This window comes from Thalassophryne amazonica, chromosome 23 (assembly GCF_902500255.1).
Source record: "Thalassophryne amazonica chromosome 23, fThaAma1.1, whole genome shotgun sequence".
NCBI classification, from domain to species: Eukaryota; Metazoa; Chordata; class Actinopteri; order Batrachoidiformes; family Batrachoididae; genus Thalassophryne; species Thalassophryne amazonica.
The window spans coordinates 6,584,138-6,605,849 of NC_047125.1; the positions used below are offsets into that span (position 1 = coordinate 6,584,138).

Below are 21,712 nucleotides of genomic sequence, written 5' to 3' on the forward strand. Positions count from 1 at the left end.
CATTGCTTTGAAGAATCAGTACAAGGATCAGATAAAGGAGAGAGAGACAGAGAGAGAGAGAGACGTAGGCGTGACATCAGCGTGTCTCTTCTGTTCGTGTCTCCTGCGTGAACGTGGACAGGCGATGTCCTGCGCTTCGTAACCTTTCCCATCAGGCCCAGCGGGGACTGGCGGACTCACGCCCCGCGTGCACGGCAGGCCTCACGCACGGACCCTCCGTCGGCAAACATCAACGGGTACGGAGCCCTTTGATCTTTTTTGTTTGTTTGTTGTCTGTTCGGTGCCGCCAGGGATTCGAACCACATCTTTTTATTCGTTTTTTTTGTTTTTTTTTTGGTAATTGCTGAGGTCGTTTAGTGGGTGAGTGACGTCAGAGCAGGAACAGTGATGTCAGATGTTTGATGTGAGCGCCGTTTTTTTATTGTTTTAGGGATCAAAGGGATTCTGTCGGCGTTATTATTGACGTCGCTGCTGTTGCGCGTGTGGGTGATGGCGTGCGTGTGTGGGTGCGGAGGAATCCCCCTGTGTGGGGAAAAAAGACACAAAGCAGTGCGTGCGTGCGCGCGTGTGTGAATACGCTTCTCAGGAGCGTGCGTGTGGTGTGTTTATTTAATATTATTATTATTAATATTAATATTTTGTCGCATTTTTCCTGCTTTCAGGAAAAATGCTGCTTTCAGGTTGTCTTGGAAATTTCAGTTCACATCTCCAGTACTATTGTTCACCTCTTACGCGTTTATGACATCAAATCAACATTTAAAAATCAAGTTTTGTGATTATTTTTTTTTTAACAAATAGATGCTTTCATGTCAGTGTTAAAAGACAACTGGATAACATGGTCTCAGTTTAATGAAAATTTAAAATGACAGATTGCGAAAGTTCTCATCATCACTTTTAAAGCCCTTTCGGAATTCCAATATTGCGCAATACTTCCTGAAGTAAACAGAAGCAGTAGCTCAGTGGGATACAGAGTTGCGCATCATTGTACAGGCTGGGAAAAGTGCAACAAAATAACCAATCGTGTTAGAACTCCAAGTGGGAAGATTGAAGAATTTTCTTAGTTCCCTTTGGTCCGGGGGGGGGGGGGGGGGGGGGGGGGGGGGCATTGTGAGGTACTAGCAGCATGATGTCATAGCAACATTGTGATGAACTTTCCGCCACAAGCCAGAGCTAGATATGACCAGAAATGTGTTATTTGTCATCTCGCCCAGTGCCCCTACCGCCTACCAGCCTGGTACCGCTGGGGTGCCGCAACCTCACATGACAGCCAGGAATGACGGGGCGTCTTGGACTTTTTATGTAGAGTTAGGCAGCCACCGGAGACCTCTCTGAATCTACTGAGCATCTGTAGAAGTGTAGGCTTGGTCTGACATCCATAGGAATGTTCCCAGAACATACCAGCCCTCAACCTGCACCACCATGTGGACGTTGCCCCTGTTTTATTGAATGTCCGTTAACTTGGAGAGATGTTCACTTATCTCAACAGGGACATTCATGTCTGTGGGTTCTCAACCTCTGTCATCAAGAGGCGCTTGGGAAGAGCTTGTGAAGTCACAAGGTCACTGGACAGAGGCGTTTGGCAATGCCGATATCTTTGCAGGCGATTGAAGGTCCAAGTCTTTAGCTTCCTTGTGTTTGCTGTGTCGTTGTGAGATGTGGATGCTAACCAGTGACCTAAGGCAACAACTAGATGTCTTTGGTACTAGGTCTTTTTGGAGGATCTTTGGGTACCAGTGGAATGACTTTGTTTCAAATGAAGGACTACTAAGAGAAACTAGGATGAGGATTATCACTTCCATTGTGAGGAAGTGTCAGCTACCCAAGGCAGTTTCGTGGTGTTGTGGATGCGACAAAGCACAGCATCAGTCCATTACTAAATGTGCCCTGTTGGCTATATACTTGGAAATGGCAACACGTTGTGTTCACGCCCTAAAGTGTATGTTAACACCATAGGTTACTGCGCACGTCATCAGTGACGTCAGTGGAGACGACCCTATGTGGCGGTGCACACAGTGGGTGGTAAAAATTGTTAATTGTTACTTGTATGTAGTGTTTCGTGGGTTTTATGCAATAAATGTACCTGAGTGGTACTGAGTTGAGATGTGGATCTTGGTGTTGCGGTCAGTACGGTGCTAATTTGCAAACTCGTGACTATCCCCCTCCCAAGATGGAGATGAGGATATAGCAGAAAGGAGCTTGATGTCCCTAGCCATACCAACTGTGGGTATTCTTGTTTTCCTGAGCAGATGTACTGGAATGCATTTTGGTCAGATGTCGGAAATACAGACTCAGAATTATCGATTTCCATTGCGTAATGGAAGGCAGCATACTAATGTGTAAACCTTGATTCAATTCCCGCTCGTGCTAACTGTTTGTGTCCTGAGTCAAGACATTTTATCTCCATTGTCCCAGTCCACTCAGTTTTAAATGGGCACCGATGCGAATGGGGAAGCAACCAGCATCTAAATTGTGTCCCATCCATTGGGAGTTGTAGACTCAGATCCGCTTCATAAACACTGGCACCTTTGGACCTCAGGGCCTAGATTAGACTTCCAGCCCATTTAAGAGGAGTAATTTGCTGATATTCCCTTGCATTGAGAGGAATGTCAGCTAGGACATCCACACATTTTTCTGGGCATGATCTAGTGTCTTAATGCCTCACTGTTGAGGACCCCATTGGCTCCAAGTCAAAGAGGACTCCCATATTTCACCTATCTACTGCTGCAGGTACCAGGGCAGTTCGTAGCATGGTGGATGGAACAACTTGTGGCACCAGTGCGTGTTCCAAGATGTAATCTGAGTTACAAGATCGCTATGCAGCTGAAACATCAATATAGAGCCACGTTCTAATTCTGGAAGTGTGAAGCTTACTTTTGGAAGCAGTGTCCTAGGTCCTAGGAAGCAGAAAAAATGTTCAGTACACCCCATGTTCCGATATTGCACAGAACAGATGCCATATTTTCCAAAGGATGTCATGTTTTGTTTTTGTTGGGTTTTTTTTTGTTTGTTTTTAGTAGTTTGTGAGGTTCTGCTACTTATATTCCAGTGTGACTTATATCCCAAAAATCACACATTAATTAACAATAACTATTTATATAGAGCATTCCGAAGAATCCAAGCACCAAAGAAAGTAAACTTGAACAATAAAAGAATCAATGCGAATAATAAAGTGTAGTACAGCAGTTCACAAAAATCGGGAAATTCTAGATCAAATGGAGTCGTGAGAGTGTTTCCAATGTTGTGCACCAACAATCAGTGTCTCTCTGATAATTTGTTTTGTCCACAGTCTGCTAACTAACATCCAATATGTTGTTCATTGGACATTTGTTTGTCCATCTTGGTTATTTTTTTGGAATTTAAAAGTCCTTGTGTTAAGTAACAGTATAGGCTGTTGTGTGCACACACAACAGACAGCCACTTTCCACTATTTATCTGGGGCTAGGCCATGATGGCAGTAAGTTCATTATGGGAGCCAAAAGTTCCCTCTCCCCAGGAATATCTTTCAGGATCTCCTGAAGATTTCAAAGTATTCTCCAGGCCAGATGGGATATATAGTCCCTCCAGCAGGATGGACATATTCCCACTTGAATGTGTCCAGGAAACTTCATATTCAGACACCCACATCCCCTTAAACTGGCACTTTTCTAAATATGGGTAGTCCAACTCTGGTTCCACTAAGCTCCCTGCTCTGCTTCCTTCAATGACTTGTTTGAAAACTGTACAAATTATGTAGACACTCTATCAGGGGAAGCCAATGGAGTGAATTGGCTAGGCTAACTTATCCCTTCCACCCGCCATTAATAAATTCATAAATTGTTGAAGGGAATATTCTCTTAGTGTAAATCTTTGAAAAACTACATGCTTATATGACAAGTACAGCAGGGAAAGCCATTTTGGCATCTAGGAACTGCAATGTTTAAAACGCTAATGTTCTGACGCAGTCACAAGGTAGTGGGTTTTATGAAACAGCGTTATCTGGCGGTTATTGATTTGAGTTGTGGATCTTGGTGTTGCTGTCACCAAATAGTGACAATCCCTCTTTCAAAATGGTGGATGAAAATATCGCAGAAAGAAGCCCAATACAACCTCTAGTGTTTACTCATCTCTATGGGGCAGATGCGTCAAAGTGAGCTAGCTAGCTAGCATGACCACTATCTCACAAAAGATGTGCATATATACGAGGTTTGTTAGAAAAGTATCCAACCTTTTATTTTTTTCAAAAACCTGATGGATTTGAATCATGTGTGCTTGCATGAGCAAACCTTGAACCTTCGTGCGCATGCGTAAATTTTTTCAGATTATTCAGACGGCTTTCGGTGACGATCCGTCTGAATAATCCAAATGGTTTCCACCTGGCTGTCGCCCAGTTTCTGGCAAAATTTGATGCAGTCGCGCTGGTCCAGTCGTTCCCGCCATTTACTTGCAAAGAAAAAATGATGAGAGACTACACCCATCATCACACAAAGGCTGCTTACAAGCAAATGACGCAATCGACAGGCGTGAAAAAACTCACGCATGCGCACAAAGGTTCAAGGTTTGCTCATGCAAGCACACACAATTCAAATCCATCAGGTTTTTGAAAGAAATACAAAGGTCGAATACTTTTCTAACAGACCTCGTACTATTGGAGTATAATGGTTTCACACACATACACACACATATTTTAGAAGGACAATGCTTTATCAAATTATAATGCGGCATGCTAGCTAAATTGTTAGCATTTCAGACGATGCTTATGTACTGTTTAGTTGACACTTTCACTTTTTATTTATTTATTTATTTTTGTCTTTACTGTGACAACTAGAAGAAGCTAATACATTAATAAAGTACAACTTTGACACACCAAGCAGGACTCAAGGAAGGAAAATGCATCACCAAATAAATGCTGAGTCACTGCTGGCGCTCACACAATCACCTCTATCGCTTGTGTGCTACAAGGCCCAAAAAATCTTAGCGATTGCCTGTCTGTTGATTTTAATTATCTGCACGAACCCTCAGCTGCTGGCAGTTAAATCCGTGATGTGAGCAGAACGTGAGTTATATATTTCACATACGCTCTCGCGGTAATGGCTGCCTACAAACCAGGTTATGTGAACCAGTGTTGTGTGATATAAAGAAGGATGCAGCAGATGGATTTGCTCTCTGCATGTCTTGTCTCATTTTAAAGCTCGAGGCAGTACCACGTCTGGGCTATTTAGAGCCGGAGAACAGCAGGACACCTCCTCCAGTAGCTCTCTGTGATGCCAGAATAGCCATCAGCACACACCTTGCTCAGTACTATGACAATTTCAGATACCGGGTGTAATATAGTCATCGATGTACAATCATAAAGCAACCCCAAAGACGGTCTGGAATTTAATAAAAAGTCTGTCAGAAACACTTCCTGCAGCCTTTACTTTGCATTTGTAGTGAGACTACACTAAGTCCAGTGGTCAACCCCTAGAAAACCTCAATGGCGGTTGACCTTAGCTACATTCCTCTATCAAATTTCACACTAACTCACAAACCAAAAGGAAAATAACCTCCTATGTATGAAGGTCAGCTGAAAGGTTCTGCCTCCAATGGGATTATTTCAATAACAAGCAAGATATTGAAGTGAAACTAGTATGAGAATAGTCCTATCGCTATACCAAACGGTTTTTGCCTGTGCTCAAGAATCAACAAATGGTGGGTTAAATCTTACAAGACCTGCCGCACAATCCGGATCTTGTGCCCTCAGACTTTTTCAGAACTTCTCAGCCAATGATTGGATCATCAGGTATTTGTTATTGCTGTATGATGTAGAAAAAAAAATTATGTAATATTTCAGGGACCATACTGGAAATTACATTATGTGCAGTATTAGGGATGGGTATTGATAAGATTTTATCGATATCGATGCCATTGTCGATTTCGCTTATTGATCCGATTCCTTATCTGTTCCCTTATCGATACCGCTTCTGAATTTTCTGTCTACTAAAAGTCGGCTTTACAGGTTTTCTGTGTCAACAACATTTTAAATTGGTCACTGGATCCTTGATCTCTGGACATAATTGTAATCTGTAGATTCTGTCAAAAGCATTTCCTTTCAGACATTTTGGTATGAATGTCTCTCCGTACCTCTGAGCTGAGCTCAGTCGGCTGCTGCACGTCAACACGGGAACGTCTTATTTTAGGAGGGAAAAAATGTTTAATCGATTGCAGTTTGTATTACAACGTTTGGAAAGAGGTGTCAATTGATTTAAACCGCGTTTCGATTTGAAGTTATTAATTCCGACTGGAATCTATCATTCTAACTCCACTCGGCAGAGAGCCGCACAGCGTTTGGAGCTGTGTGAACAGAACAGAGGATGATTCTCGTTTCTCTCCCAGTTAGTAGTATTCTGCTCTTACTAGGATGCAGCAGTTTTCTAGCTTGGCAGATAGTTCTGGAGGAAATCACTGAAGAAATTAACACATTGAAAATATGGTTTGACCAAAACAAATTGTCATTAAACTTAAATGAAACAGGGATGAAGTGGAGGTTTAAGAGTCACTAGGTAATCGATCGGTAAATCGAGAGCTTTGCCCCCCTACTCAGCTCTCTCTTCACCACGACGGTCCGATACAGCGACCGCATCACTGCAGACGCTGCACCGATCCGTCTATCGATCTCACGCTCCATCCGTCCCTCACTCGTGAATAAGACCCCGAGATACTTAAACTCCTCCACTTGAGGCAAGGACACTCCACCAACCTGAAGAGGGCAAAGCACCTTTTTCCGGTCGAGAACCATGGCCTTGAATTTGGAGGTGCTGATTTTCATCCCGGACGCCTCACACTCGGCTGCAAACCGCCCCAGTGCACGCTGAAGGTCCTGATTTGACGAAGCCAACAGAACCACATCGTCCGCAAACAGCAGAGACGAGATTCTGTGGTTCCCAAACCAGACCCCCTCTACACCCTGGCTGTGCCTAGAAATTCTGTCCATAAAAATAATGAACAGAACTGGTGACAAAGGGCAGCCCTGGCGGAGGCCAACGTGCACTGGAAACAGGTTAGACTTACTACCAGCAATGCGAACCAAGCTCCTGCTGCGGTCGTACAGGGATCGGATAGCCCTTAGCAAAGGACCCCGGACCCCGTACTCCCGGAGCACTCCCCACAGGGTGCCCCGAGGGACACGGTCGAACGCCTTCTCCAGATCCACAAAACACATGTGGACTGGTTGGGCGAACTCCCATGAACACTCGAGCACCCGATGGAGCGTGTAGAGCTGGTCCAGTGTGCTGCGACCAGGACGAAAACCATACTGCTCCTCCTGAATCCGAGGTTCGACCATGGATTGTTATTGCTATTATTATTAATATATGAATAAAAATAAAAAAATACAATTTGACTCTTTTACGACAACAAACGCTGAGCCATTAATTATTATACAGAAAACAAATGCACACAAACGTGCTGAGATGCAAACAGCTTAATGCTAACTTTAACATTGAAAACGCCATAGACATGCTAATGCATGTCCCGTTATAACATACATCTATCAACTGTTTCAGAAGACCATAACCGGTCGGTTTCACATAAAAAAAAGGTAAATATTACTCACAGACATATGCTCTTTAGGATTTTAGCGGGGAAAAATTAAGATAAAGTGAAATAAAACAATGAATCAAGCAAATCGAAGCACTGCTTCAATCTCTGAATCACTGCTTCGATTGGTTCAAGGTTCAAAGCAAAGCCACGCTGCAGAAAAGTTGAAAAGTCGCGACCACATGGGAATACACTGTCGGTTACTGATAAGCCAGTTTCAAGTTTAAGCGCCGCAGGGGCTGCTGGGTAAATTCAAAGGTCAAGTCACACAACCTGTGCATTCCCAGGATCACAAACACACAATGAACGCATGAAAAATAAATAAAACCCAAAACACTGTTATCATCTTTATCAAAAGCAGTAAATTGCAGTATTAATACTCTCAGTTTATCTGTATATTATATTTATAAACATTAATAGAACTAACAGCTCACCCGTATTGCGTTCATAAACACAACATCAGTTCCTGTTCATAAACAGGAACTAACATGATGATTTTTAGGATTTACAAATGTTTTTGACCATTAAACTTTACTCGCTTTATCAGCAAAAAAAAAAACGTATTCACACTGAAAGTTAGGCACTAAACTAACTAAGTAACTAACAGAACTAAATTTAGCGGAAGCTAATTGGTCCGCTGATGGTTTTCAAAGTTAGCTGAAAAGGTACTCTGCTAACAAAAAGGTTAGCTTCGCTAATTAGCAGTCTAGCGGAACTGTGCCCACCATTGGCTGTGAGGCTTGCTGAATTGACATTTCTTGACATTTAAAAGAAGCTTCTTCTCACCATCAGTACTATGGGCTTGATGTTGTGTATTGTTCATTAATATGAAACATTGAGGCCAACTTTGTTCATCTGAAAGATGTCATAAGAGCACATGCAATCGGCAATTTCGTTAGTACGCATCTATATATATTTAGTTTCTTTTGTCTACTGGAGGAGCTTTCTAAACATGAAGTTGCATTGTTGCTTAATCTCAAAACAAGAAGTCAATCAATCAATCAATCAATTTTTTTATATAGCGCCAAATCACAACAAACAGTTGCCCCAAGGCGCTTTATATTGTAAGGCAAGGCCATACAATAATTATGTAAAACCCCAACGGTCAAAACGACCCCCTGTGAGCAAGCACTTGGCTACAGTGGGAAGGAAAAACTCCCTTTTAACAGGAGTACAGAAGTACAACGGCATTTTCAAAATAGCTAAAGAAATCATGAAGTGGAGAAAATAAACAAAAAAGTTAGTCACTCTAACGTACAAACTTCAGAGCGCCACTGCTGTCCAAACTGCTTTTCTACTTGTCCAGAAATTTCTACAAACAGTACTCTATAACACCTAAATCAGCTTTTCTCAAAGAGTGACCCCTAATGCTCTGGAAATATATTGGTATATCATATTTTCACTCACTCACTCATCTTCAACCACTTGCTCCAGTTAAGGCTCACAGGGGGCTGGAGCCTATCCCAGCGGTCATAGGGCATGAGAAGCGATACACCCTGGACAGGATGCCAGTTTGTCGCAGTGCCACAAATAGACAAAGAATATAATATTCTAACTTAAACATCTTTCTCAAATGGTTTAAAAATGACTTCAAAGTCTAATTGGTGGTTTGTGATATGGCGCTATATAAATATGTTTTATTTTGATTATAAAGTCAACTCGTATGTTTATCCAAAAATCTTATTTGCCTGTTTAGTGATGCTAGTAAGGCTAGCCGGTGTATGATGTGTATAATTTATAATATGCTGTTGGAGTGGTAAGCAGACCCAGTGTTTTTGGATATTTGGAGAGTTTGATGATCGGCGAGATATTTTTGATTGGTTAAGTGGTCTTTGGTCTGAAAACATTTGAGATACACTGACCTCAGTAGATCCTTGTCATGCGATTGGTGGATTATATGTCACATGGCATTGATTATTTGTCCTATTGTATTGAACAATAGTCCATTGTATGATTTCCCTAGTTTTTCCAACAGTTTGGTTCCATTTTCCTTTTATTATGTTTTGCGCCACTGAATGACTCCACTTTTCGTAAAAATGCATCCATGATAGGAGGAAGCTGTCTATAGTGCCTTTTTTTTCCCCTCTCTGTCCAAGTTGTCCAGAAGTGGGAGTGGGCATCTTCTTCTGTAATCATCATGAAATAGACGGGATCTGTGGACGCAACTGCCCCCTCCCCTCCCCTCCCCAGCCAGCCACTAGCATAAACTCCCACAATTTCCTGTAAATTTGTTTTGTCAACTGTGTCGTTAGCATGGCCCAAGCAGATGGTCACCCCCTTTGAGTCTGGTCTGCTTGAGGTTTCTTCCTTAAATTATCAGAGGGAGTTTTTCCTTACCGCTGTCGCCTGTGTGCTTGCTGTAGGGGTTGGTAAGGTTAGACCTTACTTGTGTGAAGCGCCTTGAGGCAGCTTTGTTGTGATTTGGCACTATATAAATAAAAATAAAGTAAAATTTAATTGAAATGATCCTTACCCTGACTGTGACTTATTTAGGTGTCGTATAATACAAATAATGAATGCTTTCCTTTTGTGCAATGATAAGACTATGTTCATTTGTCAATTGATAGACTCAACTTGCCACATTAAATGGAACGTTACATCTTTCAGTTCGCGCCAATATTCCTCAAATTCTTATTTCTAAATATTCATTATTTGTATAATGTTGAACCATGTGTTGGATCTCGGCGGATGTGCACAATCTGAATACCAAAAATGTGTTTTTTCCCCACTTGACAGTGCACAAACCTTTTGATATTATAATATCTGTAGCAGATATGGAGTACTATGAGACGGCACCGTCCTTTTACTGAGTCATTGTTTTAAAAAAAATGCACGTCTGAGCGGAGAAATAAATAAAACACGGGTGGACTGAATGCAGCAGCTGCAGAATGAGACAAATGAGGGAAATATAGAGCGGACGCTCAGGGTTTGGAGGTGGGGGAGGATAGCATAACTGTTTCTAACGCTTGTAGGATTTGTACAGTACAACGTGTTACATAACACAGAGCCGACTGATTCTGGCTCGACGCGTATACACATGAAAAGCATCAGCGGGGGTTCTTCTGCGTAACGGGCCATTTTGTATTTTCTACTCATGACCTATGTACGTTATTTTTGTGTGTGTGCAAAAGCGTCGAAAGCGAGCATCAGCACAGGATCGATGACTCTAATAACTGCGCGACTCTGTCTGGTGGTATTCCATATAGAGACCCAAAACACAATCTCATTCCCAGACGGATGGGAGAGTCTCGATTTAAACAGGTTGAAGATTGAAGAGCAGAAATGGTGCAATAGTCTTGGTCCAGGGGCCATAATTCACTGCAGAGTTCACTTTGTCAGCTGCAGTATATTTAGCTCCTCTGTTCATTTGTTACTGTAAGAGACAAATTTAACTCTCGTTTTTTTGCTTCTCTCCCACACACTCGCCCTTCTCCTTGCGGTAGGCAGCAAAACGCAGTGAACGGTGGGACCGAGGAAGAGGGAAGCCAAACAAGACAAGACGGCTACAAATGTCCAAGAAAACAACCCAGTGAGGACAGAGAAACGTACATCTATAATGAGACTGATCCAGATCTAGAAGTATGGTATTATATAACGCCGCAAAAAGCATAGAATGTAAAATAAGAATAAAATAAAATGTAAAAAATGTAAAATTAATTTCAACCCGCTCTCCTTAATAATAGGACCTATTATTAAGGAGAGCGGGTTGAAATAAATTTTACATTTCTGGTAGGCTATATGTTGTACTAAAGTAGGTTAAGTAATGTTACAAAAGTGCGACAGTATTTAAAAAAAATGATTAATTATGGTGAATTACCATCATTTGTTGATTTTTAGTTTGTTAGCTATTTGAAAGTATTACATTTATTGTGAACTTTAAAATCAGTTTGGGGTTAGAATATACGTCATCAAAGACTGATATGTTATATATATATATATATATAGAGAGAGAGAGAGACACTTATGGTTATGGTTAGAGTTAGGAGAAGGGGGAGGATTATAATAGTAAATTAAAAAAAAGCGTCATGAAAAGTGGCCAATTTTCGTGACTGGGTCACGAAATGTGGGGTGACATGGTGGGGGGTTATGGTTAGAGTTAGGGGAAGGGAGACACTTGCGTTGTGGTTATGGTTCAAGTTAGGAGAAGGGGAGATTATAAGTAAAATTAAGAAAATGCGTCATGAAACGCGGCCCATTTTCGTGATGGGGCATGAAATGTGGGGTGACAGCGGGTTCTGGGGGGTGGTTATAGTCAGGGGAAAGAAGACACTTCTGTTATGATTATGCATAGAGTTAGGAGAAAGGGGAGGATTATAAATAGTAAAATAAAAAAAACTTTTTCTGAGGGGAGCACAAATCCATTCATGACAGTGGCATGAAAAGCGGGGTGACGGGGGCTCTGGAGGGGTTATGATTAGAGTTAGGCGAGGGGAAGGGAGACATTTACGTTATGGTTAGAGTTAGGAGAAGAGGGAGGATTATAAATAGTAAAATAAATTTTAAAAAGTCACGAAAAGTGCCCATTTTCGTGACAGGGAGCACAAAAAATTCAAGTGCGATAACCCATTCACAGCTGGGTGGATTGAGACAATACAGATGAAGTGCTTGTAATGAAACAGTTCCAGCTGGACCCCTGCAGGGTCAGTACTGTGTGGATTTCAGCTGTGACCACCAGGGGGCGCTTGATTGAAATTAAAGAGGCACAGTGACCATCCAAAGACAGTTTGTAGCTGGTGACAGGGAGGGATCCACTGCCTTGAGGGGTGTAGCCATGATACTCCCAGGGTGTGGAGCCTGAGAAATACCAACCACGTCATAAATTGAACAGACCAAACACACGGTTGGCTGACGGGGTTTGAAAAATGGTTAATTTTTCATTGAGGGAGCAAAACAAAATGTGCGTCCAACCATTAAGTGAACATTTCTTGTTCACCAGGATCTGTCGTGGTTTGGGGTTGTACCACTGCCCTTGACAAAGGTAATTTACACTTCTATGATTACAGCATTAATGCAGAAAAGTACATTGAGATTTTAAAGCAAAATCTCAGTGTACTTTTGTACAGTGATGTCCATGCATTTTTCATCAAGACAATGCAAAACCACATTCTGCGCACATTACAATGACATGGCTGAAGAAGAGGGTACGGTTACGGAACTGGCCTGCCTGGAGTCATGACCTGTCCTCAATACAGAATGTATGGAGAATTCTGCAGTGCAAAGAACATATTTAAGTGTTGTGAGAAGGAATGGCAACTTTAGTAGAAAACAGTTTAGCATCTCAACTTTTTATGTCACCAAGGACATAATAAAATCATCTACAGTTATATATATTTATTTATTTGTCTGTCTGTGTTAGCAGGATTACATCAGAACTACTGCATGGATTTGACAAAAGTTTCACCACAGATACATATTAGGCCATGGAACACCTCATTAAATTTTGGCGGTGATCTGGATCCAGATCTGGATTCTGGATTGAGTTCACTTTATGTAGGCTTTGAAGGATTACTTTAGCAGGATTACGTCAAAACTACTGCACGGATTTGACAAAAGTTTCACAGCAGATAGATATTAGGCCGTGGAAGACCATTAAATTTTGGCGTTGATCCGGATTCTGGATCAAGTTATACTTCATATAGGCTTTGAAGGATTACAGCAAAACTCTTCACTGATTCTCACCACATTTGCACCACAGAAAGATATTGGGCATGGAAGATTCCACTGAATTATCAAAATATAAAATCAGTCTTTCTTTGGAGTAATTATTGGGAAAAGATTGAGAAACGTGTACCAAAGTCCTACTAAATTATATATATTTAATCCATTCACAGTTTATGATTGATAAATCTGCCATTGTGCTGTATAATTGTGAAGGTGCTTATGTCGCACCTATTGTTAGCATTAGCAAAGTACCTCCATTGTGAATAATAGGATGTGCTTCTAAAAATACATACTTGTGGTGGCTGAGGGCCTTAAAGCAGGGATTCACAATGGATTTAATCAGTCGCGTGTCCTGAAAACTCACTAATGTTCATAACGCGATGCCTAATGGGCTAGCATTAGCATGGAAATCACTATAGTGTCACATAATGCAATGATAACAGGCTAACATTAGCATAAAAGGTGCTAGCATCACATAATACATGCTATGAGCTAACACTAGCATAAAAACTCTTTTCTGTATTATACTGTAATATAGTAGTAGATAGTACTTCGAGACAGGGACAGGTCCTTATTCATGCAGCAACATGCAGCAACAACAATACTATGAAAAAAACTGTTCAAAACAGCAGCAACACCTTTCCATTCTCTAATCTTCCTCAGGATTTTGAAAGTTTCTCTATAGCACGTCCTAGTTTGGCTTCTTGTCAGTCAGTGGGTAAGTGCTAAAGCTCAGGGCATCTACTTGAACTCTCCACCGCCACTCAGGGGCCTCTTGGTTGGGCGTTGCACCGTCTCTACATCCAGCCTAATGTACCTTCGGACCAATGTGTCTTTGGAATCTTCAAGACAAGAATTGGGGTTGCATTGTAACAAATTGTAACATGATGGCAGTGGAAAAAAAAAACGCCATAAGATACAAAACTGGACTAAAATTAAATGCGTTCTTGTGAGCCCGTATCCCACCTATCCACCAAATTAATGCTAATCAATTAAATTGTTAAGTTATAACATTACTTTCTTAGTGCAAGTAAAAAAGGACATTTGATGATGTCATGAGGTAAAACAGCTGGGGAACAAAATACAGATTTTATGATGTCATAAAGCAATGATGTTAGAGACAAGAACACTTCTGTTATCTTCTACACTACGCACAAATGGAAGTGATTTTTTTTTTTTTTCAGGGGAGGTTCAGGTGGAATCTCTTTTGTTGGAGGTGTGAAACGACTTGGCCTGTTGTGATGTTCCGAAGCCGATTGGCCGCACAGTGCTGAGTAGATTTGTGTTGCATTATGGCTCGCGGCGTGTTGTGTTGATTTCACCATCTGTCTGGTCTGAGCATCGTCAGCATCTCTCGTTCCCACAAACCCCACAGCGACTCCATGCTCCTCCTGCACTCCCTTTATCGGTTTCTGTTCTTCTCTTCTCCCTTTGTCTTTTTTGCTAGGCCTCCCCCCCTTCTCTCTCTCTCTCTCTGTCTCTCTCTCTCTCTTTCTCTCTCTCCCTCCACCCCCAGGATGTGGCTGTGAGTTGATTAGAAAATGCGTGGCACAGAACAGGCAATCCATCACCCTGCCAAACCCCTGTTGTTGCGCGCATGCGCCAGCTGACATGCAACCAAAGACGCCTCTCACAACACGTTCACTCTCCTGTTCCTCGTTTCTCCTCCTCCATCACCACAAACATTTCACTGTTTCCTTCCATATTGTGACATCCACAGCGTCACACGCCTGCCGCTCCCGTAATTTCCTTCCCTCACCTCTCCTTGCCCTTCAAACCTCCTCCTCATCTGCATACACGAATGGCCGTCGTGCTTCTTTTGCATTTATAGATTATTCCCGCAGTGATTCTTCTCACATCATTTGGAGAGAATAGAAGACAGTGCCAGCAAAATGTGTCATCTCTCACGTTCAGACAACAGTCAAGCACACGAGTCTGTCGTTTTGGTCCAAGTCGGTTCTGAACCCAAGATCGCTCAGGACAGCGCAATGCTGTTTTTAATTTTCTTCACCTTCCCCATATTTTCCTCTTACAGCAGCGTTTTTGAGCCAGCTTGTGAAAGCAACACTTAAATAAAAACAATATTTTGAGAAAACTTGTTGCAAGTATAAAATCAAGATGCTGGTGTTAACGGTATTATTTTTACTGCACACTATTAATGTGTTTGTCGCTATAGTAGCATATTTTCTGGATTATAAGTTGCACCTATCAAAAATTGCATCTTCAAACAAACAAACAAACAAAGCGTATTATTTTTGGTATGTGAAACGCAAGTGTTTCCCTGTGGAGGAGTTTTAACATCGGAGAAGAACTCAGGGTGGCACATGTGCACACCACAGCATGCACTGTTACTTAACATAAAGACCTTTAAAGTCCCAAAATAAGCACGATGGACAACTTATTGGATGTTATGTGATGCTGTTTGGATAAAAGGGTGGATGCGTATGGAGGCATGAATAAGCAACATGGATAAATAAACATGCAACATACAACATGTTGGATGTTATTTGATGCAGATGAACACGAATTGCTGGAAACACAACAGTAAAAACAAGATACAGTACTTCTTCACAGTTGTAAATTACCCGAGTGCAGACAAGCTGACTAAGAAGAGTAACTTACAAGCGTCTGAGGTCCATTAGTTCCCAGAGCTTTTCCCTTTCCCTGGATTCACCAGCATGTCCCAGATGACTGTGACTCCCCCTCGACTGGGCGTCAATACATTACATGTTACTTCCAACCCAGTCTCATGACAGTCCTGATGGCATTACAAAAAGTCTACTAATATATTGGTTTGTGATATCATCACAAAAATGGGGCACTTTTTGGGATGGGGCATGAAATGTGGGGTGACGGGGGAGCCTTGGGGGGTTTATGGTTCAAGTTAGAAGAAGGGTGGATTATAAATGATAAAATTAAAAAAGAAAGCATCATGAAAAGTGTCCCATTTTCATGACAGGGGCACAAAATGGGGGTGACAGGGGGCTCTGGGGGTGGTTATAGTTAGGGGAAGGGAGACACTTATGGTTATGGTTAGAGTTAGGAGAAGGGGGAGGATTCTAAATAGTAAAATTAAAAAAACGCGTCATGAAAAGTGGCCAATTTTCGTGACTGGGTCACGAAATGTGGGGTGACATGGTGGGGGTTTTGGTTATGAGTTAGGGGGAAGGGAGACACTTGCGTTGTGGTTGGTTCAAGTTAGGAGAAGGGGAGATTATAAGTAAATTAAGAAAATGCGTCATGAAACGCGGCCCATTTTCGTGATGGGGCATGAAATGTGGGGTGACAGCGGGTTCTGGGGGTGGTTATAGTCAGGGGAAAGAAGACACTTCTGTTATGATTATGCATAGAGTTAGGAGAAAGGGAGGATTATAAATAGTAAAATAAAAAAAACTTTTTCTGAGGGGAGCACAAATCCATTTCATGACAGTGGCATGAAAAGCGGGGTGACGGGGGCTCTGGAGGGGTTATGGTTCAAGTTAGGCGAGGGGAAGGGAGACATTTACGTTCTGGTTAGAGTTAGGAGAAGAGGGAGGATTATAAATAGTAAATAAAATTTAAAAGTCACGAAAAGTGGACCATTTTCGTGACAGGGAGCACAAAAAATTCAAGTGCGATTACCCATTCACAGCTGGGTGGATTGAGACAATACAGATGAAGTGCTTGTAATGAAACAGTTCCAGCTGGACCCCTGCAGGGTCCAGTACGTGTGGGATTTCAGCTGTGACCACCAGGGGGCGCTTGATTGAAATTAAAGAGGCCATAGTTGACCGTCCAAAGACAGTTTTGTAGCTGTGACAGGAGGGATCCACTGCCTTGAGGGGTGTAGCCATGATACTCCCAGGGTGTGGAGCCTGAGAAATACCAAACCACGTCATAAATTGAACAGACCAAACACACGGTTGGCTGACGGGGTTTGAAAAATGGTTAATTTTTCATTGAGGGAGCAAAACAAAATGTGCATCCAACCATTAAGTGAACATTTCTTGTTCACCAGGATCTGTCGTGGTTTGGGGTTGTACCACTGCCCTTGACAAAGGTAATTTACACTTCTACGATTACAGCATTAATGCAGAAAAGTACATTGAGATTTTAAAGCAAAATCTCAGTGTACTTTTGTACAGTGATGTCCATGCATTTTCATCAAGACAATGCAAAACCACATTCTGCGCACATTACAATGACATGGCTGAAGAAGAGGGTACGGTTACGGAACTGGCCTGCCTGGAGTCATGACCTGTCCTCAATACAGAATGTATGGAGAATTCTGCAGTGCAAGAACATATTTAAGTGTTGTGAGAAGGAATGGCAACTTTAGTAGAAAACAGTTTAGCATCTCAACTTTTTATGTCCACCAAGGACATAATAAAATCATCTACAGTTATATATATTTATTTATTTGTCTGTCTGTGTTAGCAGGATTACATCAGAACTACTGCATGGATTTTGACAAAATTTTCACCACAGATACATATTAGGCCATGGAACACCTCATTACATTTTGGCGGTGATCTGGATCCAGATCTGGATTCTGGATTGAGTTTCACTTTATGTAGGCTTTGAAGGATTACTTTTAGCAGGATTACGTCAAAACTACTGCACGGATTTTGACAAAAGTTTCACAGCAGATAGATATTAGGCCGTGGAAGACCATTAAATTTTGGCGTTGATCCGGATTCTGGATCAAGTTATACTTCATATAGGCTTTGAAGGATTACAGCAAAACTCTTTCACTGATTCTCACCACATTTGCACCACAGAAAGATATTTGGGCATGGAAGATTCCACTGAATTTATCAAAACTTTCAGTTGGTCCTTTTCTTTTTGCAACAGTGACCCTGTTACTGTACAGTACCTTACCTTGTACTACCCCTCTTCACCTTTCCTTTGCTTCCACCCGTCCACCCTCCCCTGACTCCTCTCTGCCTCCATCTCCATCTCACTGCCACTCAGTAGCCATCTAAGGCAACAGAGAGCTGCCATAATGAAATGGCCACTGGCTGCCTGCCGTCATTTGATTATGAGGAAGCGTTCTCCTGGTTGGGCTCATCACATCGACCAAATTCAATCCCAGCTAATAACGAGTGTGCAGTTGACATGTGGGTAGTTTAGTTACTGTGGGTTAGTGTTCTTTAAATAACCAATACACATTACTTTGTACACCTTAACAGCAAGAAATATCTGCCTTTTTCCAACATCTTCTCGTGAAATAGGCTTTTTGAAGATATGACAGGCTGTACCAGTATAGTTGCGTCCTTTTTTTTGGTACCCAAGAGAAAAATGAAGCCAGTCTCGTCCGCAGAAACAGTTGGCCAGATTTTATCAAAAGTTTTTATGCAATGGGACCAGATCTGTACTCTCGAGAGGCCATTACCTTTACTCTAGCATCCAAAGATTTTGCAAGAGTAAAATCATTTTACACAAATTGAGTTTTACCGGCCGTTGTTAAAACGGATATTTGAGATCATAATCCAGCATTAGCATCTGCAAATGATCAGACAAAATAGGGTTATTCCCATTCTAATCCAATTCCATCGTTTGCACAGTTTATTTTTCTGTAAGTAATTCAGTTGGCGAAGCTTACCATAGCAACAGTGTCGTCGCCACTCCGCCAGTTTCTCTCGCTCTCTTCTTCTTCTTCGGTTGGCAACCTCTTGCTGTCAGCTGACAGCACCATTATCGACATCTGCGTAGCAACGCAGTCAGGGCGCGGACAAATACATAAAATGTGAAATGGTTGAATATTTTGCCACCGTCCGTGCAATATTTTATGGTCGGAAATCTCAAACGATTAACCAGTCAAATTTGTGGAACAAATGTAATTGAATTAGAATCAGGGTTTCCAGGTAAGATCAACGTCTGGATTTACTAGGTTGCTACTACTACTAGCCTACGTGGTGCGACTGATGAGGGCTAACTTGTTGTAACAGAGGCCCTGCAATTTTCTTTGAAGGTGGCCGGGTGTACAAAGAAGTTTCATCAGCATCACCTTTTGCAGTGGATGTTAAAACAAGCTGCCTTCCAGAGTAATTCCTGATTCCTGAGGCAAGAGAGGTGCTGCTTACAGACATGCCAGATCAAGGTCTTCAGCAGGCATTGAAGTGAGGTCTTGAAGGAACCAGTCCACACAGGAAGCAGTGAACCAGCTTGAATTACAATTCTGGCATAATGTTGGTAGACAGGCCAAGACGATGCTGAAGGAACAGAGGGTAATTAGTTTCACTGTGAGGTTCAAGGAGATTTCATACAAGTTTGCACCACTAGAATAGTGGAAATAGGACAGCAGGTCTGATAGACCAAGTTGGTCCAAGCCCTGGACCATAATATGTTGTAGTCAAAGTTAAGCTGTTCCAAATTACATTCTATCCCGTCTCTCCGTGATGTACTTGACAACTTATCCAAAGTCTTCTGTAGAGTTACAGGAGAAACCTATGGTTGCCTACTGTGCAAGGAAAGAGGACTTGTGGAGCAAATATTGCACAAAGGGTATTATCAGAGGCGTTATGACTAGAGCTTGAGGTCTCATAATAGACAAAAACATCCAGTCAGCCATTGTCTTTTTAAGGGCAAACTTGTCACAACTTTGGTGCATACCAGTTACACTCATACCTATGGCAGCAGACTGCCCAATGAAAGACAAGTATGAGAGTCTCCTGGCCAAATTCCTGGATCCTAAGGTGAAGTCCTCGATTTGAAATTTCAAAAATGGTGCTACCAGATTCTTGACAGGAAGCAGAAAGTCAGATTTTAAGGTTCTGCTATTAACCTGTAAAATTATTCACGCCTAGCGCCTCCCTATTTAGCTGGCCCAATTAAACCCTACGTACCGACTCTGCGTTGTCAATGTGCAGGACTACTTTGTGACCCTAGGGTGTATAAAAAGTCTGCGGGTCACATAGGTTTCTCTTATCGTGCCCCTGTGTCAATAAAACAGTCAGATTCTGTGGAGACTTTCAAGTCCAGTCTTAAGATGCATTTATTCTCACTTTCGTATGGCTAGCATCCTGGCATAGCATGGAACTATGCTTTCTGTCCTTTTAAATTCAGTTTATTAGTAATTGTGAAGCTTAGGGCTAGCTGTCAGTGATCACCTTAGTATTTTCTCTGCTTTCCTTTTTCTGCTTTAATGTTGATGAATTATACCTTAGGTGTGGTTTTCCGGCCGATTGATTCTGCTCTTTCTCTCTCTGTCTGAGGTGCGGAGGGAAATACGTGAGAGTGGTGTCTGTGGACAGCGGGATGCTGGACTAACAGCGGATTCCCATGCCTGAAATGTTTGAAGCAGATGTTGTTGGGGGTTTTTTCCCAAACTTTAAAAAGCTTTGTTAAACTTTGTAAAAACCTTGTAAATGGTGTAAGCAGGGGGTCACCCCCTTGAGTCTGGTCTGCATGAGGTTTCTTCCTCAAATCATCAGAGGGAGTTTTTCCTTAACACTGTCGCTCTAGGGGTTGGTAAGCATCTTGAGGCAACTTTGTTGTGAATTGGCGCTATAAAAAAGTAATGAATTGAATTGAATAAGAGTCCAATGACTCATTTTGGTTTGGCCTTGCTAACCATTCTTGATCTACTCGACTCACATACTTCTAGGCATCATACAAATTAAGCGTAACAAGATAATTGTGGATCAACTGAGTAATTTGTGGAGCACACAACCTACGTTGACAAAAGCAGACCAAAGACCTGGACCTCGCTGACAATTCAAGTCTGGGAGTATGTAGCCAAATGAAATGTGGGCTTCCTCTTTGCCTTTTTCAGCCACCGGGGTCTTCAGCCCTGAGACACCTGCATTCTGGATCATGCACTGAGCAATCCGCCACATGGCCAAAATGTTGTAGTTGAATTCTCCCTTGCAACGTGACGTGGTTAGGTCTGTCCACAGCATACCCCGTGTCGCGGCTCGTCTTTAGTCTTCTCAGGATGTCGTCTTTTAGATAACACAAACTAATTGCAAGTGATATGCTAGAAAATGACACAACACTTTAGAATAATTCAGCCTTAAGCAAGATAAAATGCACAGAGTTTTTAAGTTTATTTAAGCCTTCGACACAAAGCTTAGACAAACTGAGTCCTCTAGAGAGACTGAATATGACAACCGCGCTCGTCTATTTATTGGAGACCCGCGGGCATCGCTCCTCCTTCAACTTTTTTATTTATTTCATTCCCAAGACATGGTTTTCTATTGGAAGCGTCCTCTAGTGAACCCTAAGCAGGTGTTAGGCCATTATTTCAATGTGACAAACGCTCCCATTAAAACATGAAGGATTTACAACTGATTTTTTTAAAAGACCTTCAGCCACAGCTGCAGCTGGCCTGAGGCCCCCCCGCACGTGGCCTCAGTCACACGTGCAGCTGGCCTGAGGCCCCTGCACGTGGCCTGCGGGAAAGCACCTAAAAGGCCTTGGAAAGCCCCTGACAGACTAAATGACTAATAGAGCCCTTTTTTTGGGTTGAACACCTGCTAGTTCAACCAGAGGACATAAAGTTCGGATCAGGACA

General features: G+C 42.1%; 1 protein-coding gene across 1 annotated transcript in view; it reads left to right on the top strand.

The window, feature by feature from the left end:
• The first annotated feature begins 14 nt into the window (after positions 1 to 14).
• peli3 (pellino E3 ubiquitin protein ligase family member 3) overlaps positions 15 to 21,712 on the top strand; it is a 59,480-nt gene continuing 37,782 nt past the window's right edge. The window contains 1 exon segment of the mRNA XM_034164479.1: positions 15 to 236. The gene's annotated coding sequence lies outside the window, so the exon portion shown is untranslated.